Consider the following 14,177-nt stretch of genomic DNA (forward strand, 5'->3'; position numbering starts at 1 on the left):
GAAATACTGACGACCTTTGAATACGTGTTTATTCCAGTTATCTTTTGATGCCTAACAAATCTTCCAAAACTTAATAGCTCAAATAATATCAATAATTTATTTTGCTCATAAATGCAAAAATGTAAATTTTTGCTCATAAATTTTGCAAGGCTTGCTCCACTCATCTTTGCTCCACAAGGCATCTGTTGGAACCTGGATGACCCACTTGTAGGATGACTCCTTATGACCAGTAAGTTGGCGCTGACTTTCACTTGGAACTCCACAGAAATGTGGGCCAGAACCTTCATTTATCTATTCCTAAGGGTTCTTGCATGAACCCTTAGGATTGGGCTTCCTCAGTGCATGTATATCAAGAGACAGGCCATGGAAGTTACCAATTTTTTGTGGCCTGGGGCTGGAAAATTGCACACTATGACTTCTGACATATTCTATTGTTCAAGTGGCCACAGAGCCCTGATTTAAAGGAAAGAGACGTAGACCCTTGATGAAAGAGTGTCAAGAAAACTTTGGAACCATCTTTTAAAACCACTGCAATGCCACTGATATTACCATTAAGCCTAAACAGCATGCCATTCTACCCTACTGACTATGATAATAGTAATTTCTTATGACCATATGAGTATTATCTTTCCCTTAATTATTTTCCTAGATCTGCTTATTATTATAATTTGTATAGCACATACCCAAATATCAAGTTGACTGGAAGTAAGCCTTGTAACAAGCCACCCCATCTCTCAAAAGTCATGGTGGATTTGTAAATACCTCCAGCTTGGCTAGAGACAGAGACATTGGAATCTAATTCAATGCAGACATGCTGCTTTTCTACAGAAATGTTGAGAGGGGAAATAACTATGTTCTACCCTTTCACTACAGGACATATGAATTTAATGAAGGTTGTTGACACACTCAAGTTCCAGATGAGTTACATAACCACAACCTATCCACTTTAAAAAATTAGTCTTGATATAAAGTTCCAGGCTACTCTACAGTAAGGGGGAGAAACGGGAGGTTGATAAACACTCCATTTAGAAAAAGCTTTGAGGTTTGAGAGAAATAACTCAGACTAAGTTCAAGATTAGAGGATATTAGTGGATAAATAAATTACAGAAGGAAAGAGAATCAGGGAAACAGCAAGCACTGATGAGAACTTAGACAAGTGAGACAAGAGAGAAAAACAAACAGAATTTTTTTTAAAAACTTTAAAAGTACTTAATTCTTGAAGATAATCTCATTATGTATTATGTATTACTACAGCTTTTCTTGTAGATGGGCACACTGAAGTGAAGTTAAGCAATTTCCTGAAGATTATTTAAATTAACAAGTGTTAGAATCCCAAGCTTTAAAAGGTGCAGAATGAGAAAAGCCCATGAATATGAGAGGATTAGTTTCTACTTTGGAAAAGAAATCTTTTCTTTGGTTTATGTAGTAGGGAAATAATACACCCAGGTATTGAGCAGAAGAGATCTATTTAGGATTAGCTTGGGAATTTGCCCCTTCATTGTGATCTTTAATTAATGAGGCACACTTCTGATCGGGGGGATATTTTGTTGGTTTAATTTCATTTAGAAAACATTAACATCCAATATACCTAAAAAGCATTCTCAAATAAGTTAAAGTATGCATGAGAAATTTGGAAATGATGGAGTGTCATTTATTATATTATTTTTTAGCTCCTCCTATGTCAAACTGTTAGTACTCATGGTAAATGCTTGTCCAAGGCATCCTGTGACCCACAAGAGGAAAAGAGAAAGAGAACTAGATGCAAAATAGAAATTAGTCCCAAGTTACTCTCTAATTAGATGAAAAATAGGTCCCTACTTTTCTGATGCCCATCATAGTAACTACTGTGAAGGGGTTCAAAATTGACAGAGGCAAACTGGTAGTAGAGGTAAAATTTTAAGAAGAGCTCTAGAGATATAGTCACTGGTCGAGAAAGATTTAGATTTAAAGAAGAATGAAGGGCTCTTTAAAACAAGCCTGGAAAACATGAAGACTTTGGAGTTCTGCTTGAGTTCAAGTCCCACCCCATGGTTGTCTGAGTCTACCTCAGGTAATTGAGTCTCAGTCGCAGTTTCTTCTGTAAATGTTGGCATTTAAGTATGCCTCACAGTGCTTGAGGTGAAGATTAAGTGGCATAGTATTTGTAAAGCACCCGGCACCTAAGCCCTGATCAGATTTTATTTTATCCTAAAAACATATCTAGGCTGATTAACGCTGGCTTCTGAATAACAAATTTCCTGTTTTGGAGGCTTCCTCTCTACAACTATACTAGTTTCAATAGGAAACATTGATTTTCTTCTTAAATTTACAGCTTCCATGTGTGCTGGTCATTATAAGTGTGTGTGCATGGGGTATACCATTTATAGTTTTCTCCCTGAGGTTTTCTTTAGGCTAGTTGAAATGGCACAGAATTAAAAAAACAGATGTTGTATACTTGAAAAATGTGGCAACATTCTCCTTCCCTTATGTTAGACTGTCTTCACTTTAATTTACATAAGGAAATGCGTAAGCAAATTATAAAAGGGAATGCTTTGGAATTAGTTTCTGCACAATGGATTCTTTCGGTACATGGACATCTATGATGTAAAATCTCCTGGCTTTGTTTCAGAGGAAATATTATTGTTTAAAGGCTGTCATTTAGAATACAATTTAGAAATGTATTTTCAACAGCTATAAAATTATAGGCAGATTCTGAATGGAGAAATATAAAACAGACATGTGATGCTCATTTTTCACACAACTATGATAATCACTTAATTGATATTATATATGTGTCTTCATTTTGCTTTTTCTTCTTTCTTTTTTTTTTTTTTTACTTTTGAACATCTCTTTCTCTGATTCATAGCCTATTTATCATTATTATTCTAAATTTCCTTCTAAAAATCTTTCATTTTTAAATTATGAAAATAAGTGTCCAATATTTTCCTTAAAACAGGAATTCTTACATTTAATCATTTGTTTAACAAATAATTACCAGGGGCCAACTATGTGCCTCACACTTTGTCAAGTTCTCTTTGTTCTTTTCTTTTTTTTTTTAAGATTTTATTTATTTATTTGAGAGAGAAAGAGAGTATGTATGTGTATGCATGTGTGGGGGTGGGGTGGGGTGGGCAGAGAAAAAGGGAAAAGCAGACTCCCCACTAAACATGGACCCCAATGACATGGGGTTCAATCCCAGAACACTGGGATCATGACCTGAGTGGAAGAAAGATGCTTAACCTATTAAGCCACCCAGGCACCTGGAGTTCTTTGACTATGGTCAGCAAAATAAATAGGGCCCCTACCTACAAGGAACTTAAAAATATTGGTAGAAATAGAAATTATTGAAATAATTTCCAGATGTAATTGCATCTGTGATATGATATAAATAATAATTTCAGGGTGCTCTTGAGAGCACAGCAAAAAGAAGAGATCTAATCAGTTGTTAAGAAACAGCTCTGAGTGGAGATGTGGAAGATGAATGTAAGTTAATTGAGGAGACAAAGAAGAATATTCTAGACAGAGGTCTTGACATAAAAGTATTACCATTTTCAAGAAAAAGAATGCCCAACATGAAGTTAGAACTGTAGGGTTCTGATTAAAGGATTTGATCTTTACCCAGACAACTAAAGGAAACTTTTGAAGAGTTTTTGAAAGGGAGTAAAATGAAGAGATTTGAATTTTTTTTAATTTTTTAATTTTTTAATAAGCATTTAATGTATTAAAGATCTTTGTGTCCAAGGTGGAAAAGTAGAGGAGGAAAGTAAAAGAAAATGGAGGAAACTCGGAATGAACTAAGGTGGATTTCAATTAGTGGTGATGGAGAGAAGTAGATAGATTGAAGACAGGGAAGGAAGAGAGTGTTTCTTTCATTTATTTTTCCCCATTATTTTTCTTTTTCCTTTTTTTTAAATTTATTTTCAGCATAACAGTATTTATTATTTTTTCACCACACCCAGTGCTCCATGCAATCCGTGCCCTCTATAATACCCACCGCCTGGTACCCCAACCTCCCAACCCCCGCCACGTCAAACCCCTCAGATTGTTTTTCAGAGTCCATAGTCTCTCATGGTTCACCTCCCCTTCCAATTTCTCCCAACTCTCTTCTCCTCTCTAACTCCCCATGTTCTCCATGCTATTTGCTATGCTCCACAAATAAGTGAAACCATATGATAATTGACTCTCTCTGCTTGACTTATTTCACTCAGCATAATCTCTTCCAATCCCATCCATGTTGCTACAAAAGTTGGGTATTCATCCTTTCTGATGGAGGTATAATACTCCATAGTGTGTATGGGCCATATCTTCCTTATCCATTCGTCCGCTGAAGGGCATCTTGGTTCTTTCCACAGTTTGGCGACCATGGCCATTGGTGCTATAAACATTGGGGTACAGATGGCCCTTCTTTTCACGACATCTGTATCTTTGGGGTAAATACCCAGTAGTGCAATTGCAGGGTCATAGGGGAGCTCTATTTTTAATTTCTTGAGGAATCTCCACACTGTTCTCCAAGAGGCTGCACCAGCTTGCATTCCCACCAACAGTGTAAGAGGGTTCCCCTTTCTCCACATCCCCTCCAACACATGTTGTTTCCTGTCTTGTTAATTTTGGCCATTCTAACTGGTGTAAGGTGATATCTCAATGTGGTTTTTTTTTTTTTTTACGATTTTTATTTATTTATTTGACAGACAGAGATCACAAGCAGGCAGAGAGGCAGGCAGAGAGAGAGAGAGGAGGAAGCAGGCTCTCCGTGGAGCAGACAGCCCGATGCGGGGCTCGATCCCAGGACCCTGGGATCATGACCTGAGCTGAAGGCAGAGGCTTTAACCCACTGAGCCACCCAGGTGCCCCTCTCAATGTGGTTTTAATTTGAATCTCCCTGATGTCTAATGATGATGAACATTTTTTCATGTGTCTGATAGCCATTTGTATGTCTTCATTGGAGATGTGTCTGTTCATATCTTCTGTCCATTTTTTTATATGATTGTCTGTTTTGTGTGTGTTGAGTTTGAGGAGTTCTTTATAGATCCTGGATATCAAACCTTTTGTCTGTACTGTCATTTGCAAATATCTTCTCCCATTCTGTGGGTTGCCTCTTTGTTTTGTTGACTGTTTCCTTTGCTGTGCAGAAGGTTTTGATTTTGATGAAGTCCCAAAAGTTTATTTTCGCTTTTGTTTCCTTTGCCTTTGGAGACATTTCTTGAAAGAAGTTGTTGTGGCTGATATCGAAGAGATTACTGCCTATGTTCTCCTCTAGGATTCTGATGGATTCCTGTCTCACATTGAGGTCTTTTATCCATTTTGAGTTTATCTTTGTGTATGGTGTAAGAGACTGGTTAAGTTTCATTCTTCTAGATATAGCTGCCCAGTTTTCCCAGCACCATTTACTGAAGAGACTGTCTTTTTTCCACTGTATATTTTTTCCTGTTTTGTCGAAAATTATTTGACCTTAGACTTGAGGGTCCATATCTGGGCTCTCTACTCTGTTCCACTGGTCTATGTGTCTGTTTTTATGCCAGTACCATGCTGTCTTGGTGATCACAGCTTTGTAATAAAGCTTGAAATCAGGTAACGTGATGTCCCCAGTTTTATTTTTGTTTTTCAACATTTCCTTAACGATTTGGGGTCTCTTCTGATTCCATACAAATTTTTGGATTATTTGCTCCAGCTCTTTGGAGAATACCGGTGGAATTTTGATCAGAATGGCATTAAAAGTATAGATTGCTCTAGGCAGTATAGACATTTTAACAATGTTTATTCTTCCGATCCAAGAGCATGGAATGGTCTTCCATCTTTTTGTGTCTTCTTCAATTTCTTTCATAAAATTGAAGTTCCTCCACAGTTGAAATTATGTTCTGTAGTTCCTCGAGTACAGATCCTTTACCTCTTTGGTTAAGTATATTCCCAGGTATCTTATGGTTTTTGGTGCTATAGTAAATGGAATCGATTCTCTAATTTCCCTTTCTGTATTTTCGTTGTTAGTGTATAAGAAAGCCACTGATTTCTGTACATTGACTTTGTATCCTACTACGTTGCTGAATTGCTGTTCTAGTAGTTTGGGGGTGGAGTCTCTTGGGTTTTCCATACAAAGAATCATGTCATCTGCGAAGAGAGAGAGTTTGACTTCTTCATTGCCAATTTGGATACCTTTTATTTCTCTTTGTTGTCTGATTGGTGTTGCTAGGACTTCTAATACTATGTTGAACAAGCAGAAAAAGCATTTGACAAAATCCAGCATCTGTTCCTGATTAAAACGCTTCAAAGTATAGGGATAGAGGGAACATTCCTGAACTTCATAAAATCTATCTATGAAAGACCCATAGCAAATAACATCCTCAATGAGAAAAAGCTTGCAACCTTCCCGTTGAGATCAGGAACAAGACAAGGATGCCCACTCTCACCCATTGTTTTTCTTAATCTGCATAGTCTACTGCCTTTTTCCTTCCTACCAGAGGCAATCATCCAAATTGTTTCACATGTATATTTTTGCTTCTTTATTGTCTTGCAAAATATGAGATATTATTTTATGAGCATATATTTGTAATTCATATAAATACTATATTTTGGATTTTGTTTATTTTGAGATTAAATTCTGTTGCCATATGTATCTAACCATTATTTTACTTATTGACTGTATTTTTTAGTGGTATGTTTCCATTGCTCCGCTCAAAGTCACATAGATTGCTTTTCACTTTCTACCACTCTAATAATGTTTCAAAGATAATCCAGTTACACATTCACTTATGTGAAAATTTGGCGGGGTGGGGGGGGAGTTACAATTCTTCTACTAATAATGAATTGGATTATTTCTTTACGAGTTGTTAGCCTCTTGTATTTTCTCTTTCGAAAAATTTCCTGTACATCTTGTACTCATTTTTCTTTTGAGATCGATGTCTTTTTCTTATTGATTGACTAGTGTTCCCTGTGTTGCCTATATATTAATCCTTTATTGTTCTCATTTTGTTACCTGTCTCTTCACTGAATTAACAGTCTTATCATTAGACACCTAACTTTTTTTGTATATGGTTCATAAATGTTTGGGGAAGAGTTTTGGGAAACAGAACATAGTTAACAATGTCCTATATTGCCAAGAGGTAAAGTAAGGAGAGAGCTCAAGTAATCAGGTAGGGTGAAAGGTAGTGGTGCAGGCAAAAGGTAAAGGATATTGAATCTCAGTTTTCTAAAATGTAAAATAAGAATATTAATACTAGACCTATTTATATGTGTTTGTGAGTAACAAAATAATTTTATAAGCTAGAAAGATTTCCATAAACATTTGTAGGTTTTATGATAATTACTTTTAATATGTAGTCTGGATCTACTAATGGTCTTCAGATAATGTAAAGGCTTGGGTTAAATTTAAAAGGTACAAAACACAGGGTTTATGTGTGCTTTTATTTCATATTTAACTCTGCATATAGTAGCACCTCAAAATTAAATTTGAAGTATATTCCCAGTAACAGTATTAACTAGACAGTTTTGGAGAATATATGTGGTATTATGTTATAGAACATAGGTTCTATGGATGTTCTTGCTCAGAAATCTGCAATTTACTGAATGACAACAATTTACAGCACTATATTTATTCTTGAAAAATATGTTTCTGAAGCCAATGGTTTTATAAATTAAATTATCTAAAAGAAATTATAACTTAATCTGAAAGAATGAAAATTGAAATTTCTTCTATAATTTGAGTAACCAACAATGTTATTCACTTAGTAAACCCAGACTTTTCTAAGAAGTCAAATCCAATATTGCATATATTGTGTTCCTGAAAAAAAAAAACATCCATTTTTATACTGTAAAACCAGAGCAATATTTTACAAAGTGGATTCTGCAAAATACATTTTCTAAGCTACTGTTATGAGATTGAAAAGTTTCTATGATCAAATGAGTTTAAAAAACATGTATACATTTTTTTTGCTATTTTGATTAAATGGACATTATTGAGACAAATGTTAATTTCTTTTGTATTCAAGTATAATTAATATACAGTGTTATATTAGTATCAGATGTGCAATATAACAATTCAACAATTCTCCATATTTCTTAGTGCTCATCAATATAAGCATACTCCCCCCCCAAAAAAATATATATATAAGCATACTCCCAATCCCCCAAAAAATATATATATATATATAAGCATACTCCCAATCCCCCACATTTATTTCACCCATCACCCCGCTTATCTCCCCTCTGGTAGCCACTAGTTTTTTCTCTGTATTTGAGTCCATTTGTTTGTTTTATTCTTTCTTTTTTCCTTTGTTTGCTTCTTAAATTCTATATGTGAGTGAAATCATATGGTATTTGTGTCCAACTGACTTATTTCCTTTAATGTACACTTTAGGTTCATCTATGTTTTTGCAAATGTCAAGATATCATTATTTTTTATGGCTAAGTAATATTGCATTATATGTTATATACCACATCTTTATTCATCCAATCTTCCACGGACATTTGGGTTACTTATATATTTTGCCTATTGTAAATAATGCTGCAATAAGCATAGGGTTGTATATAATATTTTTGAATTAGTGTTTTTGTTTTCTCTGGGTAAATACCCATTAATGGAATTACTGGATCATATGGTATTTCTATTTTTAATTTTTTGAGGAACCTCTATACTATTTTCCACAGTGGTTACACCAATTTTGCATTCCTACTAACAGTGCACAAGGGGGATTCTCCATATCCTCACCAACATTTGTTATTTCCTGTGTTTTTGTTCATTTCCATCTCTCTGCTGGTATTTTCTTACCTTTTTATGCCTTTCATTCACTTTTTCCACTATATCTTTTAACATATTAAAGAATTATTTTTTAAGTCCTTATCTGATAGTTCCAACATCCAGGTCATCTTTATGTTTGGTTCTGTTGACTATTTTATTCTTTAAAAATGAAGCATAATTTTTATGCTTGTTTATCTCATAATTTTTCATTGAATACTAAAGATGAAAATAAAAAGAGTGGACCTGTAGGTAAGTTATACTATGCCAGGAAATAGGAAAGCATCTTCTCTCTCAGGCCATCATGAGAGACCTTGGGTGTGATTCATTCTTTGCTTCTTCCTGCCTGGCTGCATACCTGGCTTTATATCAATAAAGGATTCTGGGAAGAACTGGGTATTCTGCCCTCCACCAGAAGCAGATCTCTTTTGACTATTATCAGTGCAGAGTGTTAATGGGCACAGCACATTTTTGGCCCTTCCCCCAGTATCACCTTTCCTGGGATGAGGTGAATGAGAAAGTCACTTGCCCCTTCTCCAGAGGCCAATAATTTTTCCCTTGTTTTAAAGCAGGATCAAGTTGGGGGTTAAATGAGGTTTTAAATTTTTTTTCGTTGAGTTGGTTATTCAGCAATTTTATTATAATGCATTTAAATATGGCTTACTTTGGATTATCTCTCAAAGTTTACTGAACTTCTGAAATATGTAGATTAATGGATTTCATTAGTTTTGGAAAACTGTGAGCCATTATCCCTTCAAATATTATCTCTGTCCCATTGTCTCCTTCTGGAAATTCAATAATAAATTATGTTATACTTTTTCATTATGTCCATATATATTTTGGGGTTTTTTTGTATTTATTCATTCTTGTTCTTTGTTCTTCAATCTGTATATTTTTATTGACCTGTTTTCAATTTATTAATCATGCTCTTTCGCTTTATCTAACCTGATTGTTGTTGATTTAACCTAAACTTTATTTATTTTTTATTTCTAGAATTTTTTCTTTTTATTTATTCTATATCTCTGAGGAAATTTTCCATATCTTCATCTATTTCTCCATTTTCTTTTCTGTTCCTGAATGTATTAATCATAGGTGTTTGGGAGTTCATGTCAGTGAACTCTGATATCTGGATCACCTGTGTCTATTTCTGTCATCTATCTATTCTCTTGGTTTTGGTTATAAGGCCCTCTATCTGTACATACCAAGAATTTTTTACTGATTTCCAAACATCATATATAGCAAGTTATAGAGGTTTCAGATGATGCTTTTTTCTTTCAGAAAAAATTTACCATTTCCTCTGTTAGGCAGATAGAGTAGGAACTAATCACTTTACTCCAAAGAGGATCAAATTTGGTGGATACTGGATGCAATTGTGGTAAAACTAAATCTGCCTATGTTAATTGTGCATAGCCCATTTAAGAATGCCCTGTTAACTGGACAATGCTTTCTGGTGTTTTCAACTGAGAGTCTGATCACTTGAGACTATTCTCACTAGATCCCCTTCCACAGTGGGTTCTTAATGCAAATAATTGTCTCTTTGGGCCATGAGTATCCCCAAATCTCCGCTGTGCTTTTCACAAGTGTTTTGTTTTAGCTCCTTTGGCTCTTTCTCCATGAAGCTTCAGAAATCAGCAAATGTTATGAGGGCAAAACTGAGTGCAAAATATCCTTCAAGCATTTAAAATTGTCACTCTAGTATGAGACTATAAAGATTCTGCAAGTTTCTGTTCTTTAGTAGCAACTTTCTGCCAGGGCAAAGCTCAGATTCTCAATCTCCTGTCACACCCAGATTGAAATGGGGCTCCATCAGAAAAAGCTGTTAGAGACTATCATTTATCTCTCCATAGTTCCTTCTTCCCAGGAATCTTAGCCACACCTAATGTCATTTTTCAGCAGATCTCTTGATGCTTTTAAACAGTTACTTTAAATATTATCCAACTTTTCTTTTTGTCCTTAATGGAAACACTGAAAAATTATAAGGATGCCCTTTATATGCTACATATAATTAAATTGTATGCTAGATCATGATTTAAAGTCTCTGAAGATATTTTAAATGACATTTAAGAATACTAATTTGAATGAAGATTTATTTTTGCAGGTTATTACTGCTAATACAAAAGACTTAATCTACTGAAGTTATATTCTATGTGTTACTAAATTGACACACCCACAGGTAATAACAGTTCATTAAAATCTACTTTAACCCTCCATGACCCTGTCATTCAATCAGGTTTTTGTCATCTAGCTATCATGTGGAAAAGGGTGGAGGGATCCCTCTAGGGTGGTATAAAATCCTTTTAAGGGTGGTTTCCTCTTAGGACAGGGACACCCTTATCCCTTCCTGCCTTTCTTCCAACTATCCTTTTACTTATACCAAGGTACACCCTTTTCCAGTCTTGTTTTAATTTTTTTGAAAAACCATTTAATATTCTTAATGTTCTTAGAATAATAAGATACAATACAGTTTGTTTCTTATGGCATTCTTGTTGGGCTTGATTTCTTTCCTATGTACAACTCATCCCTAATTTTTTAATTTTTGGTTTATATTCTCTTTCTGTTTTCCCAGATAGTTCCTCAAATGTCTTGAGATGAATTAGATTATGATACCACATTTATCCAGACCTTACCAATGTTCTTATTTTTGATAACATGATTGCTACATTTCTCTAATCTAAATGAGGGATGACAATGGATTTCATCTTGTATGACCATTCTAATCAAATCGGAAAAATACCTTAAGCTCTTTGAAAAGATTCTAAGGAGACATCCAAGCCCAGTTTGAAAATGTACCAAGATAATTTAATGAGGTCTGCATGCATTGGAAGGTAGAATAGTAATAGGCAATCTTGTTAGATCTTGAGTACTTAAAACTGGACACAAAGTTTAAAATCCACAAAAATTTGTAAATTAACTAACTGATTTTTGCTAAAAACTCATAAACACAATAACTAAAAATTACTTCTGGTTTTATTAACAATTATTCTATTTGAAAAAGAATCATTTAATGTGAATAGCTTACTCTTTTGCCCTCAAGTCTAATTCATATTTATATTTTACTTTATATTCTTCTAAAAATTTTTTACTGATGTAATTGATTATATTTTGAAGTATAAATAACCGAAGTATAAATAACCAAAGTCTTCTGAAATATTACTATTAGTGTTCTACAACAAACTTATTTTTTTAAGACTTTATTTATTTATTTGACAGAAAGAGAACACAAGAAAGCACAAGCAAGGAGAGCAGCAGAGGGAGTGGGAGAAGCAGGCTCCCCACTGAGCAGGGGTAGGGACCCTGGGATCATGACCCTAGCTGAAGGCAGGGTCATGAGCTACCCAGGTACTTCAAAAACCTTATGTTTGACAAAGAATACAAACCCAGGTACTGAGCTACCCAGGCACTTCAAAAACCTTATGTTTGACAAAGAATATAAATTAAGAGTTAGCTATAGAGAAAACTCTTATCCAAGGGGAGGTGGGTGGGAGGATGCGTTAAATAGGAAATGGGGATTAAGAAGCGGAAGTTAAGCTGTGTTATGACTGTGCTTCGCTGCTTCGGTTCCCTGAAGGCATTGTTGGGATTCTAGGAGTCAAGATGGCAGAGAAGTAGCAGGCTGAGACGACATCAGGTAGCAGGAGATCAGCTAGATAGCTTATCTAACCATTGTGAACACCTACAAATCCAACGGGAAATTGAAGAGAAGAAGAGCAACAATTCTAGAAACAGAAAATCGATTACTTTCTGAAAGGTAGGACCTGAGGAGAAGTGAAGCCAAAGTGATGGGAAGATACACCGCGGGGGGAGGGGCCAGCTCCCGGCAAACAGCAGAGAAATGGAGCACAAAATCAGGACTTTTAAAAGTCTGCTCCACGGAGGGACACCGGGGGGAAGCCCATGCAAGGGGCAGCATAACGCCAGGTCCCGCGAAATCACAGAAGGTCTGGGGGTGTCTGAGTGTCGCAGAGCTCACAGGTATTAGAATGGAGAAGCCAGCAATAGTGACAAAGCCGAGGAATGAGCTCTCAACTCAGACTTACCTTGAACCAGTCGCAGGATGGGTGAGCTCGGAGTGTGGCCAGAGGCCACGGACACAGAAGCAACCGGTCACTTTTCTCCAAGTGCGAGCAATTGAGTGCTTTCTCCCAAGTGCAGCCAGAGGCCAGGGAGTCGGAGACAGTTGGGCGTTTTTCTCTGAGGGCGCACTGAGGAGCGGGACCCCGAGCTCTCGGCTTCTCCAGGCCGGAGATTGGGAGGCGGCCATCTTCATTCCCGTCCTCCGGAACTCTACGAAAAATGCTCCCGAAACAAAAGCTTTCAAAAGCAAACCCCAGCGGTTTATTTAGCCCAGCCCCTGGTGAGAGCGGTGCAATTCCGCCTGAGGCAAAGACACTTGAAAATCACTACAACAGGCGCCTCCCCCAGAAGATCAACAAGAACCCCAGATAAGAGCAGCTTCACTCACCAAAAAAAACAGCAGAATTCCAGAGGAGGAGAAAGCAAATCTTATCTGGACAAAGTGACAAGGCGGAAAAACTCACCACAAAAAAAGAGCAAGAGGCAGTACCAAAGTCTGGGGACCTAATCAATACAGACATTGGTAATATGACAGATCTAGAGTTCAGAATGACGATTCTCAAGGTTCCAGCTGGGCTCGAAAAAAGCATAGAAGATATTAGAGAAACACTCTCCGGAGAGATAAAAGCCCTTTCTGGAGAAATAAAGAACTAAAATCTAACCCAGTTGAAATAAAAAAAGCTATTAATGAGTTGCAGTAAAAAATGGAAGCTCTTACTGCTAGGATAAATGAGACAGAAGAAAGAATTAGTGACATAGAAGACCAAATGACATAGAATAAAGAAGCTAAGCAAAAGAGAGACAAACAAATACTGGACCATGAGGAGAGAATTCGAGAGATAAGTGACACCGTAAGACGACACAACATTAGAATAATTGGGATTCCAGAAGAAGAAGAAAGAGAGAGGAGATCAGAAGGTATATTGTAGAGTATTATTGTAGAGAATTTACCTAATATGGCAAAGGGAACAAACATCAAAATCCAGGAGATGCTAAGAATGCCCCTCAAAATCAATAAAAATAGGTCCACACCTCGTCACCTGATAGTAAAATTTACAAGTCTTAGCGACAAAGAGAAAATCCTGAAAGCAGCCCTGGAAAAGAAGTCTGTAACATACAAGGGTAAAAACATTAGATTGGCAGCGGACCTATCCACAGAGACCTGGCAGGCCAGGAAGAACTGGCATGATATATTTAGAGCACTAAACGAGAAAAACATGCAGCCAAGAATAATATATCCAGCTAAGCTATCATTGAAAATAGAAGGAGAGATTAAAAGCTTCCAGGACAAACAAAAACTGAAAGAATTTGCAAACACCAAACCAGCTCTAGAGGAAATATTGAAAGGGGTCCTCTAAGCAAAGAGAGACCCTAAAAGTAATAGATCAGAAAGGAACAG

General features: G+C 36.2%; 1 long non-coding RNA gene across 1 annotated transcript in view; it reads left to right on the top strand.

Annotated features, from left to right (window-relative positions):
- Positions 1-3,476, top strand: part of LOC116595175 — a 39,671-nt gene extending 36,195 nt beyond the window's left edge. The window contains exon 3 of the long non-coding RNA XR_004287554.1: positions 3,381-3,476. This is a non-coding gene — a long non-coding RNA (uncharacterized LOC116595175). The remainder of the gene's footprint in view (positions 1-3,380) is intronic.
- Positions 3,477-14,177: the final 10,701 nt, after the last annotated feature.

This window comes from Mustela erminea, chromosome 1 (genome assembly GCF_009829155.1).
Source record: "Mustela erminea isolate mMusErm1 chromosome 1, mMusErm1.Pri, whole genome shotgun sequence".
NCBI classification, from domain to species: domain Eukaryota; kingdom Metazoa; phylum Chordata; class Mammalia; order Carnivora; family Mustelidae; genus Mustela; species Mustela erminea.